At 43.5% G+C, this 23,607-nt stretch overlaps 1 protein-coding gene and 1 long non-coding RNA gene across 7 annotated transcripts in view; one reads left to right on the forward strand and one right to left on the reverse strand.

Moving 5' to 3' along the window:
• Window positions 1-3,255, reverse strand: part of FOXJ3 (forkhead box J3) — a 156,031-nt gene extending 152,776 nt beyond the window's left edge. For 2 of the 6 annotated variants that reach the window (XM_082687138.1, XM_082687136.1), the window contains exon 1: window positions 3,027-3,244. The gene's annotated coding sequence lies outside the window, so the exon portion shown is untranslated. Of the gene's footprint in view, window positions 1-3,026 lie in introns of all 6 variants that reach the window. The other 4 variants (XM_082687140.1, XM_082687139.1, XM_082687141.1 and 1 more) reach the window with 3 other exon arrangements.
• On the forward strand, window positions 1,786-22,513 carry LOC309842640. Its single transcript, XR_014299711.1, has 2 exons — window positions 1,786-2,630; window positions 22,049-22,513. It is a non-coding gene; the product is annotated as an uncharacterized lncRNA (long non-coding RNA).
• The last annotated feature ends 1,094 nt before the right edge of the window (window positions 22,514-23,607 follow it).

Raw genomic sequence — 23,607 nt, forward strand, 5'->3', positions numbered from 1 at the left:
ATCCTATGCTTCTTCCTCAGGACAGTTCAATTTAAAGATTAATGCAAAAAGCTCAAAGATGAGACTGCCTGGGTTCAAATCCTCACTCTGCAGCTTACTCTCTGTGGGATTTGGGGCAAGTTACTTAACCTCTCTGTAACTCAGTTTCTTTATGGGAATAGTAAGAACTTGGTGGAGATTTTGAGATAAATACATGTAAAGAGCTTACAACAATGCCTGGCATGCAGGAGACACTCAATAAATATTAGCTATTATTTTATTCCCACAGTCATTACCTTATGCCGGACTCTGATCTTACTCATAAAATTCTCCAAGACCATTCTAGTCAGTCTCTTCACTCCAGAACACTCAGATAATAAAAAAACCTTTGTCAGGGACTATATGCATTCTCTTACTCCCAGTCTTTAAAACCCAAAATGGTACCCCATCAAACTAAATAAACCCTACATCCTAGATAGGTCCTCCACCAACACCTACTCACCAATCCTGAATTCATTTATTACTATTCACCAATCTAGATTCTCTGTGCAGGTCAACCTACTTCCTGCATCTTTTTTTTTAAAGGATTTAATTTACTTGTCAGAGAGAGAGTACAAGCAGGGGGAACAGCAGGCAGCAAGAGAAGCAGGCTCCCTGCTAAGTAAGGAGCCCCCTGCAGGACTAAATCCCAGGACCCTGGGATCATGACCTGAGCTGAACGCAGACGCTTTACCACCTGAGCCAAGGTATCCCTTGCTATATCTTTTTATACGCTGTCACTTCTTTACCTCTGTAAATACTCCCTCACTCTCCTGGAATACATCTCGGCTCCTCTAAAAATGCCTACCTTTTGCAAATCTCGCTTACACCTTTCAGGTTGGCTGCACTGTCATCCCAACCAGGAGTATGATGTTGCTTGGTAATTTATGAATATGGATGTTATGTGTTGTTTCCCGGAAGAAGTTGAAGCATTTGTAGAGACCACATATTTTATTCCTTGTGTCTCTTCATACAGACTACTTCACACACAGCGCAGTATTTTGCAAAAGTATACAAATGCTGACTGACTTACTGAAAAAATATGTTTCAGAATACATCAGAAAAACAGTCTCTATTTTCCACTGCCCCACCCATACTCAGCATGATGAAAACAGATAGAATCTGTACTTCAGTATCTTTATTTTGCAACCGTACCACACAAAAAGTATAAATATATATACACTCAAAGAGAACGTACAATGCAAAAGACAAATCATTAAAAAGTGAGCATGCTAGCCAACTTGGAATCTAAAAAGTGACTTCAAAATAGTGAGATTTTATTTCATGCAAACTAATGAACCAAAATAAACATGTCCTGACCCCAGCCAACAAGTACCTCATAAAAGTATGAAAAGTTCCCAGTATCACAAAAACCAGTAACAAGATTCACCTCAACTCCAAGAGACACAAAAGGAAAACAAAAATTCTCAAGTTTACAATTTAAAAACAAACAAACAAACCAAAAAAACCTTAAAAAATTCAATCACATCCATATATATGCCACCCAAACAGAAAAATGAAGGGAGTTACTGTTTTCCTTTAAATATTTGTTATGCTCTAGGAGGTATAAGGCTTCTCTCACTTGCTACTGCAGCCTGCTCCCTGTTAAAGGAGCAAGCAATCTGTGCTCACACAAGAGCGAAACACAGGAAGCTGGAAACCTTAACCTGGAACAGACATTAAGGAAAGAAACTACCCAAAACACGTTTCAAAACCAGCTTCGAAAAACAGAGTAGCGCAAAGATACTCAACAGAAAAAGAGGAAAAGTGAAATAAAAGAGCTCCCACAAAATAAGTGACTCAGTGAAACTCTCTAGTACCGCGTTCCAAGTAAAGAGCCATGCATGCAATACTTCCATAACATGCACTCCTTTCACTGGGAGGCAAAATAGAAGAAAAAAAAAATACAGGTCAGGAAAAGACAAAAAAAGATGCCCACCAGACGCTAACTCCCGGGCCGGCCCAACTCATTTCATTCAGGAATCCCACTAGAAGCAACAGAGACGTGAACCGCACAACACAGAAAAGAAAAACCTCTGCCAGCCAAACACACGAAAAGTAGAACGGAGAAGTGGAACTACACACCTCAGTGCATCGGCAGCTAGAGCACACTCTTTTGGATCAAACAACAGAGAAAAGAACGAGAAGAGCTAAAAGCAGAGGAGGAACGATGTCTATGACACTAAGCCCTGCCATGTCCCCTTGCTGGTCTCAATTTCAGAGAGTACAACTCCTGCTTCTCCCCAGCTAACCAACAGTCGGCCTCAGCAAAGCAAACTGCCCCTAACACCTTCCACGCCACGGGAGGAAATCACAGAGGAAAAACCACCGCGTAAACCTCCCTCCTCACCAGCTGCAAAAAATGGAGGGGGGGGGGGGGAGACACCCTACCACGTGGGCAGGATGCAACACACACAGGACAGCAACACGTCCGCATGGAACGGCTGCCTCTGCCCCAATGCCGGCAGAGGACACAGCGTCAGGGTGGGTGGGAACGGAGGCCCCTCGCGCGGGCCTCATCCCGAAGGGCTCCCCCGAGGCCGGAGGTACTGCCCGCCTCGCCGGCCGAAAAACACCCCAAGCTTGAAGGGAAGAAGCTGCATCGTGCCGAGGTAGGGGGCCAGCCCAGGCCAACGGGCAGGTCACGGAGAGGAGGAGCCCGCCGCTGTCCTCGGACTCGGCGCCCCCGGGAACCCCGTCTGACTCCCCCGGGGCCTGCCTGGGGGAGGGGCGGGAGGCGCGGAGCCGCCGCTTCCCGGCTGAGGGGCAGCAGCAGCTGAGGAAGAAACGCCGCGGGGGAGGGAGGGACCCAGCCCTCGCCGCCCGCCAGGCCCCAGCCGGGACGCGGGCCCCCTGCCCCGCCCGCCGCCCACCCCGCACCGCGGCCACGGCCGAGAAAGGAGAGGGCGTCTCGCGGAGGGCAGCCCCTGCCTCTGTCCCGGGAGATGCCCCAGCCCCGCCTCCTCGCCCGCCGCCTCGACCCCGCCGCCCCGGCGGCGGACACTCACCTCAGGCTGCGCAGGCCGGGACGGCCCGGCCGAGCCCCCGGCCGCTGCGTGCGTCTCCGCCTCCGGGGAAAGGTCCCAACGGCGCCTGGTGCGAGCGGCCGAGGCCCCGAGCAGCGCCGAAAGCGGCGGCGGCAGCGGGAGCAGCCAACATCCGGGGCCGCGCACCCGGAACTACTTCCCGACCCGCTCCCCTCCCGCCCCCGCCGTCGCCCCCGCCTCCCGCGACGTCGCTGCGCCACCAGCACGGCGTCGGCGGCGTCCCCTCCCCTTCGCGGACAAGGCCGCGGCAACGCGCGCGGGATCCCTCCGCTGGGACAAGTAGTGCCCTGGGACGCCGGGGTAGCTCCCTCAGCGCAACCCGTATTTTGGAGTTCCGAGCGATTTGAGGTCCCTGCGCCTCCGAGTGGCGGCTAGAAAGTGGGGACGGCGGGAACAACCCCGTAGTTGACAGCAGGGACCTTTGGCCTTGGACCCTGCCCACGGATTCATCAGGCCCCATGCCCGGGAGGAATGGCGCTTCGTGACCTTCCCCCACCCCCCGCCCCCTTGGTAGCGGCAGGCACCCCGGCCTCTCCGGGGAAACCAGACTCCTTTTCCAACTTTGCACAGAGCGGGTTCTACAGGCCCCAAATAAGGGCACCTTGGCCCTTCAGGACCTTCCTTTTAGAACTTTACAAGTCCCGGATTCTAGGCCCATCTGCCGAGGCTTGACCCTGTCCTATCCTTAGTTTCCTTCTTAAAACAAGAGTAGCTGGGACTCTAAAGGCCCTTCTGATTCTAAAATAGTTGCCCAGGGGGCACCTGGGTGGCTCAGTGGGTTAAATCTCCTGCCTTCGACTCAGGTCATGGGATCAAGCCTGTCGGGCTCTCTGATAAGCAGGAAACCTGCTTCCCTTCCTCTCTCTCTGCCTGCCTCTCTGCCTACTTGTGATCTCTATCAAATAAATAAATAAAATATTTAAAATAGTTGTTCAGGTTATGGTCCTTCCTATCAACAGGTGGAACCTTTTGAAGAGTAGTTCGGAAGATCTGTGAACTTTGGAATTTCCTTCTACGTCAATCTTCACTGATTCTCTAAACTATTAGCACTGCTAATCTGCCCTGTAATTTCATACTTAATTACATTCAGACCTCTAATTTGCTATTGCTTCATTGGGTTAGTCGCATATATATAAGCAAGAACCAACCATACTTTTGAACTCAAAGTAGGTGTTCAATATTTGGATACTCAGATATTTGTTAGATGAATACTAGGTTGATTGGATGAAGAGAAAAGAGGCCTGAACCAGTTGGCCCTGGGAACCTTTTTTGACATAGTCTGGTAGAGATCAGATAAAGATATCAGGTAGTTAAAGAACTGAGTATCCAGTTCCCAGTACAGATTGAACACCTGCCATTTGCTAAGCATTTATTCCTTTTCTGTTTTAAGACTCTAGCACCTAAGAGGGGCACCTAGGTGGCTCAGTGTTTGGTTAAAGCCTCTGCCTTCAGCTCAGGTCATGATCCCGGGGTCCTGGGGTCAAGCCCCGCATCGGGCTCTCTGCTCAGCGGGGACCCTGCTTCCTTCTCTCCCTCTCTCTCTCTGCCTGCCTCTCTGCCTACTTGTGATCTCTGTCTGTCAAATAAATAAATAAAATCTTTTAAAAACGAAAAAAAAAAGACTCTAGCAAGATTCTAGGGGCCCCTGGGTGGCTCAGTGGGTTAAAGCCTCTGCCTTTGGCTCAGGTCATGAGCGCGGGTCCTGGGATCAAGTTCTACATCAGGCTCCGTGCTCAGCAGAGTCTGCTTCTCTTTTTCCCTCTGCCTCTCCTCTACTCAGGCACACGCATGCTCTGTCTCTCAAATAAATAAATAAAAATCTTAGGAAAAGCAAGATTCTGAAAATAAAAAGATTAATTTGTCCAACAAATATTTGCCAGTCACTACTAAGGTTGTTAGACACAACTTTAGTGCTTGGGATATATCAGCAAACAGTAGAAAGAAAGGAGAAAACATATCCTTCCCTTTTGGAGTTTTCATCTATTATGAGGGAAAAGGCGATTAACATAGCAAAATTATTGGGGCGCCTGGGTGGCTCAGTGGGTTAAAGCCTCTGCTTTCAGCTCAGGTCATGATCCCAGGGTCCTGGGATAGAGCCCCCGCATCAGGCACTCTGCTCAGCAGGGAGCCTGCTTCCTTCTCTCTCTCTGCCTGCCTCTCAGCCTACTTATAATCTCTGCCTGTCAAATAAATGAATAAAATCTTCTAAAAAAAATAACAAAATTATTTAGTGTGTTAAAAGGTATTTGGTGTTATGAGGGAAAATAGAGTAGGGTAAGGCATATGAAGAAAACTGGAGGAGGGTGGAACTTGAGTTTTTTTTTTTTTTTAACAACAGTTGTTTATTTACCAATAATGGGTTTATTTGTTCAACAAATATCAGCCAAACCATGCATTAGGTGCTGGGGCTTCCATGGAGAAAAAGCCAAAGTTCTGAGCTGGTGGACTCCCCAGCTAGCAGAGACCACATGCCAGGTGCATTCCCGTGTCCCATGCAATGCTTTCACAAGTCTGTGAGAAAGGACTCCTGTCCTCATCTTTGCAGCTAAGGAAACAGTCTCGGGAGAGAACAAACAGCCAGGATTCAAACCTGAGGTCTTCAGAGTCCAACCCCCTTTCTGGCTTCACCTCAGCTGAGATGTTGTATTTTTCTGTTGCGTTATACCTCACCTCTTTCATCATGGAAACTCGTGCATTAATCTAAGTGAATGGCCTTAGGCTGGTTTTGGGGCAAAAGGGAGGGAGAAAAGGAAAATATTTAGAGGAGAGGGAGGACTTATCAAAACATCTAGACAGGTGGAACAAAGTAATAGGGGTGGCAAAGAGGATCTAGGGGAAGAAAAATGAAGGTAGACTCAGAATCTTCCAGTTCTGGTTTCAGGGGCCGAGATTTTAAAGTCATCGGAGAGCCCAATCCCTCATGTGACTTTAATGAGAAACTCAAAAGACGGTGAGGGAGGGAGCGGTGCCTTTGTCTGGGAGTGTCCCAGGCAGAAGGGAGAGCTAGTAGAAAGCCCTGGAGGCAAAAGCATTCCTGGAAGTGTTAGACACGGTGAAGAATCCAGGACACATAGAGCAGGGTGAGCAACTGAAACCGGAATGGGCTGATAAGGTCAGAATGGGGTCTTGAAGGCCATTGTAAGTATCTTGACTAAAATAAAACCACTGCAGGGCTCTGAACAGAGGAGCGATAGGCAGTTCTTAATTCAAAAGACCACTCTAGCTACGGTGCTAAGAGTAGAGTGCAGAGACAGCATTGCAAGTCGGAGGCTCCACTGTCCTGGTTCAAGACAAGAACTTGGACCAGGCTGATAGAGTGAGTAGGAAAAATAGGACACAGTCTCTATATTTTAACAACTCACAGTACAATGGGAAACAAATAGATTAGACAATCACAATACACTGATAACAGAAAGAGTATTCTGAAGAAGCAGCTACCATTGCTAGCTTTTCTGAGAGAGGGTAGAAGATGGGTCTTCTACCAATTGCCAAGAGAATTGGAAGTCTCTAGTTCTTTTTTGGGCCATTGGGTGAATCCTTGGTAATACGGCTAAAATTTGTCTTCTTCCCACCCCTTCAGATCTCAAAATCCATCATCATCTGAGTGGGGCTAGAGACAGAAGGGTTGTAAAGAGCAGTCTGAGTCACGCACTTCAGAATATGGGGAAAACTGAGATTATCCCCATTTGTCAGAGGAAGAACCTATGGCCCATAGTCACCAAGTTTTAACCTGAGGCCAGGATCGAGGTTATCAAAGTCCCAGAAAAATAGACTCTCTGAGTCACTTGATGGGGTCAGCCAGATGATGGGGTAAAGGAATAGAAAGACTTGTACCTGGATAGCTGCCAGAAAGGGGTTGGGGGCTTGGGGATCAGCAGCCCTTGAGAAGGAAAGAAACACAAGTCCCAGAATGTCAAAGATGGAAGAGCTCCCCCCACACCCTGACCCTTCCAGAAAAAGTTGTAATGACCATAGCAGCAGGGTGCTATGGTGGGCTTCTGGGACCTGGTAGGACTGGGGAGGAAAAGCTTAAAGCTCAGACTGGAAAGGCAGACCTGGGTTCAAGCTCGTCTTCCATGGTTTACTTCTGTGTGCCTGTATCAAGCAGTTTAGTTTCACTTAGTCTCTATTTCTTGTCTGTTAAATGGAAACAAGAATCATAGCTACATAGCAAAAAAAAAAAAAAAAACCATGCACGTGCTGCCATAAATAAAGACCCCCAGGGGTGCCTGGGTGGCGCAGCGGGTTGAGTATCTGACTTGATTTCCTCTCTGGTTCCCCCTATCCTGAGCTGGTACCATCTTCCATCTTCCTTTGATCTTAAGGTCATGAGATCAAGCCCTGCATCCAGCTCTGTGCTGAGCATGGAGTCTGCTTGGGTTTCTCTCTCTCTCTCCCTCTGCCCCTTCTTCCCACCTTCTCAAATAAATAAATCTTTAAAAAATATAGTATTTATGGGCACCTGGGTGGCTCAGTGGGTTGGGCCGCTGCCTTCGGCTCGGGTCGTGATCTCAGGGTCCTGGGATCAAGCCCCACATCGGGCTCTCTGCTCAGCGGGGAGCCTGCTTCCTCCTCTCTCTCTCTGCCTGCCTCTCTGCCTACTTGTGATCTCTCTCTGTCAAATAAATAAATAAAATCTTTAAAATATATATATATGTATTTTTAAAATAATAATTAATTAATTAATTAATAGAAATAAAGGCCCCGAAAGGCATTATTATGGATGAGGTCAGCACAGAAGAGAGGAGTTCACACAGGTCACACAGGTGGGGTGGGAACAGGAAGCAGGAGGGCCCTCAAAGAGGAGATCAACTCAGGGGACAGAGCCTTAAGAGAAACAGATTGATCAGAGCAGTGACATAGAGGTTTTATTGTTTTGTGTTGTTTGTAATCTTTTCCCAGCCTCACGTGGATTATAAATTTCTTGAAAGAAATACAGCCCTGAGCTGGGCTTCCAACTGCCCTACAAAAACCTTGATTCACCTGCCCAGGTGATCAAAAACCTTGATTCCTGTGACCCCCAGCCACTTAGACAAATGAGGCTTTACCTGATTCTTTTCTCTCTCTTTCTGTATTGTCAGAGGAAAGCAGAAAACGAGGAATAAATTTAAAATGAGCCAAGACCTACAAGAGGAAGATAGAAAAACATGAGAGAGTCCCTCCTATTATTTCCAGCCCTGGAGGATTCTTCCCAATTCCCTGGATATCTTTAGATAATACTTTATATTTCATGTATTGAATGAACAACAACAGCAAAGCCTATTTACAAAGGCCACTGTGAAGCTCTCAGCACCACACACGCTATTTTTTTTTTAAAGGTTTTATTTATTTGACAGACAGAGATCACAAGTAGGCAGAGAGGCAGGCAGAGAGAGGAGGAAACAGGCTCAATGCTGTGAGCCCGATGTGCTCGACCCCAGGACCGTGGGATCATGACCCGAGCTGAAGGCAGAGGCTTTAACCCACCGAGCCACTCAGGCGCCCCCACACACGCTATTTTTAAAGACAGCACCTGGGAGTTGGGTGTTGGTCACTGTGCATACTTATCTAGCATTCACAAATCATTTACTGAGACCCTACTCTATACCTTGCTTTGGACTGAATACTAGAGAGTCAAAAAGGAATAAATAAATTCTCTATTTTCAATGTGCTCCTAGGCTTCTGGAGAAGCAGACATGTAAACAATTTCAATACAATTGGGTCGAGATGTGTACTTGTGCCATGGAAACAGCGAAGAAGCAAGGCTTAACTTGGATTAGATGGGGATGTGGGCACCCCCCCCAAAAAAAAACCACACCCTTGACGTTAAGGTTAAGACTAAGTCTGAATTAATGAGTAGGAGCTTGCCATGTACAGACAGAAGCAAGGCCGGAGTGGAGGAAGAAAATCTGGGGTAGCAGAGGACAGTTTGCATAAAGTCAGAGGTTGGGTGAATACGAGAAAATTTGAGGCCATGGAAATGACAGTCGTGTGGGTGGTCATTAAACATGAGTGAGTGATAGCAATAACTAACTCATAAAACTGTACCATACCACTGTATGTAAACCATCTATCATTTGAATTCCTGTCCTCTAGGAGCTTGGTATTAACTTCAGATTATTCTATCAGTACAGCAGAAGAAAGGAGTAGCTTAGAATCTTTCTCCCCAGCAGAAGGCAGTAGTCAAAACTTATTCCAAGTTCTAACCATGCATTTGCTCAAGTACACTCATACCATCTATCTTCCCCGCGCTGTAACCCATGTCCTGAGCCGGTACCGTATTCCATCTTCCTTTGTAACCACCTTCTCAAACCTTCATTTGCCTCCACTCAGGATCAACCAAGCTAATTAAGAGCCAGAATGAAAGCCAGAATGAAAGACAGAAGGGCATCGAGACAGCTGAACAAATATTAACATATACATAGATTAAATAAAGTATTTACATTATGTGTAAGGAATGGTGTAGAAAAAATTTGGGTGGTGCTAGGAAGAGTGAGTCAGGAGATAGATGTTCAAATGGAGTGGGATTAGAGAAATCTCCTCTCTTCCAGTTAGCTAGCAGTATCTTTTGGAATGATTGAATGAAAAAACCTGGTTAGCAGGAAAAGAAAGCCAAGGTTTGCAGCTCAAAAGAGCCTGAAACTCTGGGTACAAACATGGTAGCTGAGAAACAATTGTTTGAGATGGGATTGGGAGGGAGGCAAACCATAAGAGACTCTTAATCTCACAAAACAAATTGAGGGTTGTGGGGGTAGGGAGAGGGTGGTTGGATTATGGACATTGGGGAGGGTATGTGCTATGGTGAGTGCTGTGAAGTGTGTAAGCCTGATGATTCACAGACCTGTACCCCTAGGGCTAATAATATGTTATATATTAATTTAAAAAAAAAAGAAACAATTGTTTGATTTCAAGTTGACCTATTTCATGTGTAATGAGCTGAATAAGAACAATCAAGAAACCCTAGCATGGTGGGAGAGTGGCTAATAATTATTGAGTGTTCCTTGTGTTATTAGGAATATGATGACCCCTGTCATACTTTTTAGTTTAATCTGTAGAGCAAAACAATGAGGTGGTCGTCCCCATTTTATTTATTTGTTTTTCTAAAGATTTTATTTTTTTTGAGTAATGTCTATACCCAGTGTAGGGCTGGAACTCACAAACTCAAGATCAAGAGTCACATGCTCTACCTACTAAGCCAGCCAGATACCAGGTCATGCCCCTTTTAAAGAAGAAGAAATAGAGGCTCCGTAGTGAGAGTGGTAGTCAGGATTTGAACCCAGAACTTCTTGGCTCTAGGCTTATCTTCAAAGACCATCTAAACCATCAGTTCACATAGATATGAGAATTGTAAACTCCTGGGTGCTAGCCACTGCAAGAGTATATTACATTTAAGTATAACCTCAAGAAAGCTTTCAAACCTTGTTAGAGGGGCACCTGGGTGGCTCAGTCAGTTAAACGTCTGCCCTCAGCTCAGGTCATGATTCTGGGGTCCTGGGATTGAGCAAGCCCCACATCAGTCTCCCTGCTTAGTGGGGTGTCTGCTTCTCCCTCTCCCTCACTCCCTGCTCATGCAGGCTCTCTCTCTCTCTCTCAAATACATAAATAAAATCTTTAAAATTAAAAATCTTGTTAGAAACAGTTGGGGTTGGGAAGTACACAGAAAGTCCCAAAGAATTCTCTTCATTTTTTTCTATAGACACACAGTGCAAATAGTTTTTGCTGCCTGAGGGGGCAAGGTAGCTGAAAATCTGTTTTGCAACCAAAAGAAAAAAAGAGAGAGAGAGAAATCAAGAGAACAGTTGTAGACCATTTTATTGTTCCCAAACAATTTACTGTGCCTCTCACAGATAGATCCTGGATGGACCGTACTTCCCTCACTCCTTGGGCAGCAGGCTTGATTACGAGACTTGCATTAGCCCATGAAATGTGTGAGTGGATGTACGAGCCACCATCAGATGGAAGATTTAAGAGTCAGCGTGCTTCGCTATGATTTCCTTCCCTGCTGCCCCGATGACCAGCAGCATTCAGGATAAAGGCTAATGGAGAGGTCTAATCCCAGAGTGAAGACAACATGCAGCAAAGCTACAGCTGACCTGGAAAAGATACAAAGCGTAAGGGAGAAAAACAACTTTTGCTCATTGGGTCATTGAAATTTGGGAGTCACTACCATCGTATAACAGAGCCTATCCTGACTCATGTAGACTCCTGCTGAATTTTTTCCCTTTGGTGATCCAAATTTCTGCTGTCATCCCTGGGTATAAAAGACAGTTTGGGAAGGATGAGAAAATACAGCAAAGGGGGCACCTGGGTGTCTCATTTGGTTAAGGGCCTGCCTTCGGCTCTGTCATGATCCCAGGGTCCCGGAATTGGGCTCCATGTCAGGCTCTCTGGTCAGTGGGGAGACTGCTTCTTTCTCTCCCTTTGCCTCCTGCACTGCCTCCTGTGTTTTCTCTCTGTCTCTCTGTCAAATAAATAAAGAAAGAAAAAAAGAAAAGAAAACATAGGAAGTTGAATGATTGATGTAATGTGGTGAAAGGGTTTAAAATAAAAGATTTTTGGAGTGCCTGGGTGGCTCAGTTGGTTAAGTGTCTGACTCTTAGGTGTCTTGGCTCGGGTTATGATCTTGTAGTGGTGTGATCGAGCCCCACATCAGGCTCTCCGCTCAGGGCAGAGTCTCTGTCAGATTCTCTCTCCTTCTCCCCTTTGCCTCCCCAAAATAAATAAATAAAATCTTTAAAATAGAAGAGGGTTTTTTTTTTTTGATATTTTTATTTTTTTAGGTAACCTCTACACCCAACATAGGGCTCGAACTCACAAACCCAAGAAAATCAAGAATAGCGTACTCCACTGGCTGAGCCAGCCAGGTACCCCATAAAAGAGAAGATTTGAAACTCAGTCTTTTTTTTTTTTTTAAAGACTTTATTTATTTGACAGACAGAGATCACAAGTAGCAGAGAGGCAGGCAGAGAGAGAGAGAGCAAGGAAGCAGGCTCTCCACCAAGCAGAGAGCGAGACTTGATCCCAAGACCCTGAGATCGTGACCCAAGCTGAAGGCAGAGGCCCAACCCACTGAGCCACCCAGGTGCCCCTTGAAACTCAGTCTTCATCTATGGGCTTAGACAAGACTTTATAAGGATAAGCGGTGCCTGGGTGGCTCAGTGGGTTAAAGCCTCTGCCTTCGGCTCAGGTCATGATCCCAGGGTCCTGGGATCGAGCCCCACATCGGGCTCTCTGCTCAGCGGGGAGCCTGCTTCCTCCTCTCTCTCTCTCTGCCTGCCTCTCTGCCTACTTGTGATCTCTGTCAAATAAATAAATAAAATCTTAAAAAAAAAAAAAGACTTTATAAGGATAAGATAGGTTCCAGTGACTATGTCATGTCCCACAGGAAGTTGCAAAGATTAGGATATGGTCTCCGTGCTTGAGATAAGGGCCATCCTCACATTCATTTTTTAATTTATTTTTATTTTTACTTTTTAAAGATTTTATTTTATTTATTTATTTGACAGAGAAAGAGAAAGAGAGAGAGATTATATACATTATATATATATATACATTATATATATATATATATAATGAGAATCTAAAAATGAATGAGAATTTTAAAATGAATGAGAATAGCCAAACTATGGAAACAGTATATATATATATATATATATATATATATATATATATATACACACCATATCTTCTTTGGACATCTGGACTGGCTATTCTAACCTAGCACTCTAGCAGGTGTGTGACACCAACAAAGCACTCAATATATATATATATATAGTTTAATTTTCTATTTTTTTATTAACATATAATGTATTATTAGCCCCAGGGGTACAGGTCTGTGAATCGCCAGGCTTACATACGTCACAGCACTCACCATAGCACATACCTTCCCAATGTCCATAACCCAACCACCCTCTCCCTACACACTCAATATATTTTTATAAAATTTTGTTGAACTAATGCTATGGAATGATCTTGAATTATAATTCATGTGTCTTAACTTTCCACAAAGGCTCTTCCTATGTTTTGTATTGCCCACTTGGGTTAAGGGATCTTGGAGGAGAAGGCTATGGTAATATATTTTTTTCCAATTTTACTGAGAAATAATTTACATACACCACTGTATAAATTTAAGGTGTATTACATGATGGCTTGATTTATATATATTGTAAAATTATTACCACAATAAGTTCAGCTAACATTCATCTTCTCATACACATACAATAAAAGGAAAAGAAAAAAGAAAAAATTTCCTTGTGATGAGAACTGTCAGGATTTATTCTTTTAACATCTTTCCTATATATCATACAGCAGTGTTAACTGTACTCATGTTGTATATTATTTATCTTATAATTAGAAGTTTGTACCTTTGGGCCACCTTCCTCCAATTCCCCCTCCCTCCACCCTCTGCCTCTGTTAGCAACAAGTCTGATCTTTCCCTATGAGTTTTGTTTCATTTTTAGATTCCTCATATAAGTGAGATCATACAGTTTTGCCTTTCTCAGTCTGACTTATTTTACTTACCATAATGCCTTCAAGTTCCAGTCATGTTTTTCCAAATGGTAGGATTTCCTTGTGTGTGTGTGTTTTTTAATGGCTGAATAATTTTCCATTGTATGTATAGGCAGTCTTCTTTTTTGTTTTCTTTTCCTTACGGTAAGCTCTACACTCAACATGGGGCTTGAACTCTTGACCCTGAGGGCAAGAGTCACATGCTCTATGGACTGAGCCAGCCAAGCACCCCCTATACCACAACTTCTCTATCCATACATCCATCAGTGGACAGTTAGGTTGTTTCCATGTCTTGGCTATTGTAAATAATGCGGCTATGAACATGGGATTGCAGGTATCTTTTGAATTAGTGTTTTTGTTTTCTTTGGATATATTCCCAGAAGTGTAATTGCTGGATCATATGGTAGTTCTATTTTTAGTTTTTTGAGGATTCTCCATATGGTTTTCCACTGTGGCTGTGCCAATTTCCAATCCCACCAATGGTGTGGAGGGGTTCCCTTTTCTTCATATCCATGCCAGCATTTGTCTCTTGCCTTTTTGATGATGGCCATTCTGACCAGTATGAAGAGATATGTCATTGTGTTTCTAATTTGCATTTCCCAGATGACTAGTGATGTGAAGCATCTTTTCATAAACATATTGGCCTTTCATGTCTTCTTTGGAGAAATGGCTACTCAGGTCCTCTGCCGATTTTTTCACTTGGATTGTGGCTTTTGCTACTGACTTGTATGAGTTTTTTGTATATTTTAGATATTATCCCCTTATCAGATAGATGGTTTGCAAATATTTTTTTCCCCCACTCTGGAGGTTTTTTTCACTTTGTTGATGGTTTCTTTTGCTGTGCAGAAATTTCTAGTTTGATGTAGTTTGATGTAGTTTATTTGTAGTTGGTGCTTTAGGTATCATATTTATGGTAATATTATTAGCAAATTTTTATATAATACCCCACAATTTATATGCATTTCATTTATTTGAAATGCCACAGAAATAAAAAATGTCTAGAACATTAACATCTGTGGGGCTGGAGCATTGTAGGCACTCAGTAAAGGCATGCAAACCTCCCTGAGTAAATTACAGAGAATAGAAAACCTTGAAGAGCCCAGGGGACTTGGCAATGAGAAATGTAGCTTGAAGTGCACTGTGGATCAATTCTTTAATGGGACCAGACTAAGAGACTATCCAGATGAAGATCAAACTCAGGCAAACAAAGGTGCAGGGCCCTGAGGCATTTTCAAAGAGAACAGAGCAGTAACTGAAAAACTTTTCTTAGAACATCTAGAAACAAGCATTGAAGAAAGTCCTGAAAGTGACTTAGGACTGCCCAAATCCAAATAGGATATACATCTAATTCTGAAGTATGAAGTATAACAGTGTATGAACATAATTAGAATATTCAAAGGGCTAATGCAAAGCAGAGAAATGAAGAGTTATCCAGGGAACCTACTTGGATTAACCAGAGCAGATTAATCAAATTGAATAACATGCAAAGAGATTCTTTCTTTCTCTCTCTTTCTTTCGTCTTCTCTTTCTTCCTCTCTTCCTTCCTTTCCTCCTTCCTTCCTTTTAGAGAGAGAGAGAAAGCAGGGAAGAGAGGCAGAGGGAGAGGGAGAGAGGGAATCCTAAGCAGGCTCCACACGGGGCTTGATCTCACAACCCTGAGATCATGACCTGAACTGAAATCCAGAGGTGAACACTTAGCCCACTGAGCCACCCAGCTGCCCCAAGATTCTTTATTTTATTTTATTTTTTAAAAAATTTTATTTATTTATTTGACAGAGAGAGGGGTCAGAAGTAGGCAGAGCAGCAGGCAGAGAGAGAGAGAGGGAAGCAGGCTCTCCGCGGAGCAGAGAGCCCGACGTGGGGCTCCATCCCAGGACCCCGAGATCACGAACTGAGCCGAAGGCAGAGGCTCAACCCACTGAACCACCCAGATGCCCCTCTTTATTTTTCTTTTAACCAGGAGAGTACATTGAGGTTTCTTTTGGTAAAAAAATAAAAAATAAAAAAATAACAGAAATCCTTGCAACTGAAATATTTAAATAATGTCTGGGATTTGCTTTTAAATACTCCAGGAAAAAAAAATGTGTAGGAGATCTATGAAACGAGACTGGAAAAATGTTCATGTCTATAGATGTTCAGAGGAGGGAACAATGGCTCCCTGTCAGGCACAGGGAGTGGAAAAAGGAAGTAATAGTTTACCTTACTAAATCACTATAATGATGCTAAGTTGGAGATCATTGTCCCCACTTTACAGGCAAAGAAAATTGAGGTCACATTCCTCGTGAATGACAATGTAAGAACTTGAGCCTCAGTCTTATGACTTAGAAATATTTCCTTTTGCTAATATTCCACAGTGATTGTCTAAATATGTTTTTGCAGATTCTGACATTTTACTGGAAATGGACAAGAGTTGTTTTTTCTGTATAATGGAAACTTATTTATAATTCTCATATCTTTCACTTTTCATTATAAGTTCTCATCTCCACTTTTTCTTCTTTTTTTTCTTTTTTTTTTTTTTAAAGATTTTATTTATTTGTTTGACAGACAGAGATCACAAGTAGGCAGAGAGGCAGGCAGAGAGAGAGGGGGAAGCAGGCTCCCTGCTGAGCAGAGAGCCTGATGCGGGACTTGATTCCAGGATCCTGAGATCACAACCTGAGCCGATGGCAGAGGCTTTAACCCACTGAGCCACCCAGGCGCCCCTCCACTTTTTTTTTTCATAAGTAATCTCTATACCCAACATGGGGCTCAAACTAGTGACCTCAAAATCAAAAGTCAGATGCTTTACTGAGCCAGCTGGGCAACCCCCTTATCTCCATGTTTGAGCAGCTATTTTGATTACAACCTGACTCATGAAGTTGCTTGAATCTCATTTAATCTGAATTCATGATCTATCTCTGGTTGACTCCCACTATTCAGCACAGAATGAATATGGAATTTTTTTTTTAAAAAAGATTTTATTTACTTGAAGGAAAGAGAGAGAACATGAGTGGTGTGGGGGGGGTGGGAGGTGCACAGAGGGAGAGAGAGAAGCAGACTCCTGATGTGGTGTGGGGCTCGATCCCAGGACTCCGGGATTAAGACCTGAGAGGAAGGCAGACACTTAACTGATGGAGACACCCAGGTGCCCTGGAATGTTTGTGGGTTTTTGGGGGGCGGGCAGTGCAGTTTGCAATTCTCAAAGCAAGAGATGCCACAATGCCCATAAGCACATGCATATACACACATAAACACAAAGTTTATGTTTACATACTGAAGTACAGTTTTTCCTTTTCAACAACTTAGCAGTTTGTCTGTGGCCTGCTGTGCCCACTTCCTCTACCCAATTGCTTTTTCTGACATGTTAAGTAGAGCCAAGCATAACTCTTCTAGCGGGGTTTGTTCCTGGCTACCCTGAAATACATTCGTCATCCTCCTGCCTGTACATTGCATCTGGATCTGAGCTGTTTCTAAAATGAAATTTACTAGAAAGGCTGCTGTGATGCCTCTCCACTGGTTCAGTAAACATTTATTAAATGCTGACTCTAGATTGGGTCCTGTGCTCAGGGTTCAGAGTACAAAGATAAAAACAATAGCTAGGGGGCAGTACAGCATAATGGTGATTAAGTGACTAGTGATAGTGATAAGTAAGCAGTAGTGATAAGAGAGTAGGGGCTCCCTTGCCTGGGGTGAAATCCCAGCCCTGCCACTCAGTAAGTAGCTCAGTGACTGTGGTTGGGCAAATTGCTTAATGGTTCTGTGCCTCAATTCCCCCATCTGTAAATGGGTATAATAATAGTACCGACTGCATAGCTTTGTTGTGAGTTTACCTGAAACAATGCCCTTGTAGAGAGTTTGATGTGGTGCTTAGATCTTAAGAAGTGTTGTAAATGTGAGCTCTTCCTATTCCCCTGTGGGGTTCGTAGAGGAAGGAGAGTGGAAGAAGAAAGTTGATCGGACTGGGGGTGGATTTTTAATTTTAAGTTCTTATTTAAATTCCAATTAGTTAACAAATACTGTAATATTATTTCAGGTGTACCGTAGAATGAGTTACCACTTCCATACATCACCCAGTGCTCAACTCAAGTGCACTCCTTAATCCCCATACCTATTTCCCCGCTTCCCCCTGCCCACCTCCCTTCTGGTAACCAGTTTGTTCACCACAGTCAAGAGTCTGTTTCTTGGTTTGCCTCTTTCACTTTTGCTTCCCCTTTGCTTGTTTGTTTCTTAAATTCTACATATGAGTGACATGGTACTGTGTTTGTCTTTCTCTGACCGACTCATTTCACTTAGCATAATACTCTCCAGTTCCATCCACGTTGTTGCAAATACAAGATATCATTCTTTTTTTTAAATTAATTAATTTATTTGACAGAGAGAGAGAGAGACAGCAAGAGAGGGAACACAAGCAAGGGGAGTGGGAGATGGAGAAGCAGGCTTCCCGTTGAGCAGGGAGCCTGATGCAGGGCTCAATCCCAGGACCCTGGGATTGTGACCTGAGCCGAAGGCAGAGGCTTTAACCCACTGAGCCACCCAGGTGCCCTGATTTTATTCTTTTTTTTTTTTTTTTAAGATTTTTTAATTTATTTATTTGCCAGAGACAGAGGGAGAGAGAGCGAGCACAGGCAGACAAAGAGGCAGGCAGAGGCAGAGGGAGAAGCAGGCTCCCTGCCCAGCAAGGAGCCCGATGTGGGACTTGATCCCAGGACCCTGGGATCATGACCTGAGCCGAAGGCAGCTGCTTAACCAACTGAGCCACCCAGGCGTCCCGATTTTATTCTTTTTGATGGCTGAGTAATAGTCCATTGTATCTATATACCACATCTTCTTTATCCATTTGCCAATCAATGAATATTTGGGTTGTCTCCAGAATTTTGGCTGTTGTAAATAATACTGCTATAAACATCAGGGTGCATATATCCCTTTGATTTAATATTTTTGTATTCTTTGGGTAAATACTCTGTAGTGCAATGGCTGGCTCATAGGGTAGCTCTATTTTTAACCTTTTGAGGAAACCCCATACTGTTTTCCAGAGTGGCTGCACCAGTTTACATTCCCATCAGCTGTACAAGAGGGTTCCCCTTTCTCCACATTCTTACCAACACCCGTTGTTTCTTGTGTTGTTAATTTTAGCCATCCTGACAGGTGTGAAGTGATATCTCATTGTAATTTTTATTTTCATTTGCCTGATGAGTGATGTTGAGCATTTTTTCACGAGTCTATAGACTATCTATATGTTGTCTTTGGAAAAATATCTATTCATGTCTTCTGCCCATTTTTTATTTTTTTTTTAATTTTTTAATTTTTTTATTTTTTTAAAGATTTTATTTATTTATTTGACAGAGAGAAATCACAAGTAGATGGAGAGGCAGGCAGAGAGAGAGAGAGAGGGAAGCAGGCTCCCTGCTGAGCAGAGAGCCCGATGCGGGACTCGATCCCAGGACCCTGAGATCATGACCTGAGCCGAAGGCAGCGGCTTAACCCACTGAGCCACCCAGGCGCCCCTTCTGCCCATTTTTAATTGGATTATTCATTTGGGGGGTTTTGAATTTTATAAGTTCTTTATATATTTTGGATACTAACCCTTGATCAGGTTCATCATTTGCAAATATCTTCTCCCATTCTGTAGGTTGCCTTTTAGTTTTTTGACTGTTTCCTTCACTGTGCAGAAACTTTTTATTTTGATGAAGTCCCAATAGTTTATTTTTTATTTTGTTTCCCATGCCTCAGGAGACATATCTAGCGGGGTGCCTGGTCAGCTCAGTTGGTGGAGTGTGCAACTCTTGATCTCAGGGTTGTGAGTTCAAGCCCCACTTTGGGTGTAGAGATTACTTAAAAATAAAATCTTAAAAAAAAAAAAAAAAAGGAGACCTATGTAGAAGGAAGTTGCTACAGCTGATATTAAAGAACTTACTGCCTGTGTTCTCTTCTAGGATTTTTATGGCTTCAGGCCTCACATTTAGGTCTTTAATCCATTTTGAATTTATTTTGGGGTATAGTGTAAGAAACTGATTAAAATGTCTATACTACCCAAAGCAATCTATACATTTAATGCACACCCTATCAAAATACCAAAAGCATTTTTTTACAGAGCTAGAACAAACAATCCTAAAACTTGTGTGGAAGCACAGAAGACCCCAAATAGCCAAACCTTCTAAGCCAAACCTTGGAAAAGAAAAATCTGGAAGCATCAAAATTCCGGACTTCAAGTTATATTACAAAGCTGTAATGATCAAAATAGTCTGGAATCAGCACAAAAATAGACAGATCGATGGAACAGAATAGAGAACTCAGAAATGAACCCACAATTATATGGTCAATGAATCTCCGACAAAGCAGGAAAGACTATCCAATGAGAAAAAGAGTAGCTTTTCAACAAATAATGCTGGGAAACTGGACAGCAACATGGTGGTGGATGTTTTAAGAAAAGTATGTAGACACAGAAACATGAGATCAGCCTTGAAGGAGTAGTTCAAGTTTGTTGGGGCAAGGGAGGCCAGAGGGTGATTTCAAGTGTAAAGGCCAGGCCCCAGTACTCCAGGCTGTACATATTTGAAGGACCTTCCGTCTTGTGAGCTCCATAGGAGTTAGGGGTATGGGTGCTCGATCAGACGAAACCTCTTTGGCTACCGTATCATAGGTCAACTCCTTCCTCTGCCTATTCCTCTTGACTTCACCTCCCCCAAAACTTCTTGCCCACAAACTCCCTATTAGAGTCTGTTTATTCAAAGAATTTAACCCACAACATCATGAATGATACTGATTGTGATTTGAAATAGAAAAAGTATTATCTGTGTGCACAGTGTAGAAACCTCACTATGGAGAGCTGGCTAGGGGAGGTACACGTTAATGTATTAGTTAAACCAACATGATGCAGCGGTCCAACACTAGTAAGGAATATTCCACACTTCTTTACATCGAAGCATCTTTGCTGTGCATACAGTCTTGTATAAATGGATTTGCTGGGTTTTTTTTTTTTTAAGTTTTATTTATTTATTTATTTAGAGAGAGAAGGAGAGAGAGCAAAAGCGGGAGGGGCACAGAGAGAGAGAATGTGAAGCGGACTCCACACTGAGCACGGAGCCCAACACAGGACTCAGTTTCACCACCCCGAGACCACAACCTGAGCCAAAACCAAGAGGCAGATGCCCAACCAACTATACCACCCACACCCCCTTGGACTTAACTGTTTTAAATACAATTCCTTAATCTCTTCCAACTATTTTCTGCGGAAAATTTCAAACATATGCAAACGGACAAATAATACACTGATCCCTCCCCATCATCAAGTTTATTTTTTTTAAGATTTTATTTATTTATTTACAGACAGAGATCGCAAATAGGCAGAGAGGCAGGCAGAGAGAAAGAGAGGGGGAAGTAGGCTCCCTGCTGGGCAGAGAGCCCTATAGGCTCAATCCCAGGACCCTGAGATCATGACCTGAGCTGAAGGCAGAGGCTTTAACCCACTGAGCCACCCAGGCACCCCCATCATCCAGCTTCGACAGTAATCAAGTTGTAGCCAAACTTGTTTCCTCTGGATAGATCCCTACCCTCACCCTCACGTTGCCCCTTCTGTGTTATTTTAAAGCAAATTCCAGATACCATCCTTCATCAATACACATGTATTTTAAAACTGAATCTCCAAAAGATAAGAACTGTTATTTTAACACATCATACCATTTTCTTACCTAAAAATCAATGGGAATTTCTGAAGTCAGAAAATAAACATATGAAGACATATATTAAGACGGATCTTTGGGGGGCGCCTGCGTGGCTCAGTGGGTTAAGCCGCTGCCTTCGGCTCAGGTCATGATCTCAGGATCCTGGGATCGAGTCCCGCATTGGGCTCTCTGCTCAGCAGGGAGCCTGCTTCCCTCTCTCTCTCTCTGCCTGCCTCTCCATCTACTTGTGATTTCTCTCTGTCAAATAAATAAATAAAATCTTAAAAAAAAAAAAAAAGACGGATCTTTGGGATGTCTGGATGCCTCAGTTGGTTAAGTGTCTGCCTTCAGCTTAGGTCATGATCCTAAGGTCCTGGGATAGAGCCCCGCATCAGACTTCTTGCTCAGTGGGGAGCCTGCTTTTCCCTCTGCCTGCTGCTCCCCCTGCTTGTGCACACTCTCTGACAAATAAATAAATAAAATCTTAAAAAACAAAGAGAGATCTTTGATCCATCCTGTCCATGTTTAGCTTTCCAATCCCCCTATGAATTTCTTAAAATTATGTTTGTTTGAATCAAGGCTCAAGTAATATTCACATGAAAATTGGACGATCTGTCCCTTAAATCTTTTTAAATTTATAAGTTACTTCTGCTCTCTTTTTTTTCTTGCAATGTGTTTGTTGAAGAAACTACCCTATTTTTCCTATAGTGTTTCTCACCATCTGGATCTTGTTGATTGCCTCCCTGTGGTAGTTTTTTAAGCATGTGCTCTGCCCTCTGTGTTTCCTATAAATCAGGACTTGGATCTAGAGGCTGAATCAGATATTCATGTGTGACTTTTTTTTTTTTTTTCCAGAACTACTTCATTGGTAGTAGATTCTCCTACCAAGGAGGCATAAAATAACTGGTTCTCTCTCCTCTCCTTTTTCTAATGAAAACTTAAAAGTGTTTTCTCCCAAGAAATTAAAATCAACGTAACTTGGACTTCAACGTAAGAACTGCGAAGGAGCTTTCCCTTTTCCACCGCCATCTTGGTGTGCGTGGCTGACTGTTCCTTGCCATGTCTTCTCACAAGACTTTCTGAATCAAGTGATTCCTGGCCAAGAAACAAAAGCAGAATCGTCCCATTCCCCGGAGGATTCAGATGAAAAGTGGTAATGCAATCAGGTACAACCCCAGGAGGAGACGCTGGAGAAGAGCCAAGCTGGGTCTTTAAGGCATCAGACGTCATGAGATGACACACCTAACTGGCACATGTATTTAAGCTGCATGAAGATCTTGTGTTCCTATGCTATCACTCTGTAAACATCCCTCCAATAGACATGCTTTGTTTTGTGTTGTTTTTTTTTCTTAAGATTTTTTAAATTTATTTGATGGAGAGAGAGAGATCACAAGTAGAGAGAGAGAGATCACAAGTAGGCAGAGGCAGGCAGAGAGAGAAGGGGAAGCAGGCTCCCCACTGAGCAGAGAGCCCGATGTGCGGCTCGATCCTAGGACCCTGAGCTTATGACCCGAGCTGAAGGCAGAGGCTAAACCCACTGAGCCACCCAGGCGCCCCCAATAGACATGTTTTTACCAGGGAAATGATTTTTCTGTTGCGATGCCTCCATACCAGTAGGTTGGTTCAGTAACAAATGTGAGACCTTTAGGCTGGGGGGAAAAACCAAAAAGCTAAAAGAATCGCAGCTGAGGTGTAGTTGGGCCATCACAGGGCAACTGATCTTTAAGGACCCAGAAGACTAAATCTGGTCCTACTGTTATCCAATTGTCTTGTCATCATCATCTCATCATTCATCAGGTATTACTAAGTGCTAAACACAGCATCCAAGACTGGGCTGGGTGTCATGTTATAATAATTAGAACTCTTTATTGAGTCGCTACTGCAGGCCAGCTACTTAGGTTATCTGTAATCATCACAACCACCCTGCAATGCAAGTGTTATTATCCCCATTTGAGAGAAGATAACTAAATTTCAAGAAGATAAAATGACTTTCCTAAGGCTGCACAATTGGCAAATGACAGAAGCAAAGGTGGTATGCAGGTCTGTCTGGCCCAAAGTTCTCCTTTTTTCCACTAACCCCCTCCAGACCTCGGAAAACACACTGAATTATAAGAATGATCCCTGCCTTCAACAGGATTATATCTATGTAGGAGAAAAACAGAAATTGCTAAAACGATTAAAGACTATCAGATAAGAAAACACTATATAGAACATGAACAATGAAAATGTGTGCAGTTTGCAAGCAGTGATTGCTATAAATGAACAGGAAGGAGGAGGGGGGCCATCAATGTTGATTGAAGTTCCTAGGGGAGGTTTCATCAAGCAATGCAGGAATTATTGCAAATACAAAAGCTTTACCAATGAGCAAAGGGTCCTTTGCACAAGCATCTTCTCCCTTGGGATCCATGTCACAC

This window comes from Mustela nivalis (assembly GCF_964662115.1).
Source record: "Mustela nivalis genome assembly, chromosome: 10".
In the NCBI taxonomy this organism is placed as follows: Eukaryota; Metazoa; Chordata; class Mammalia; order Carnivora; family Mustelidae; genus Mustela; species Mustela nivalis.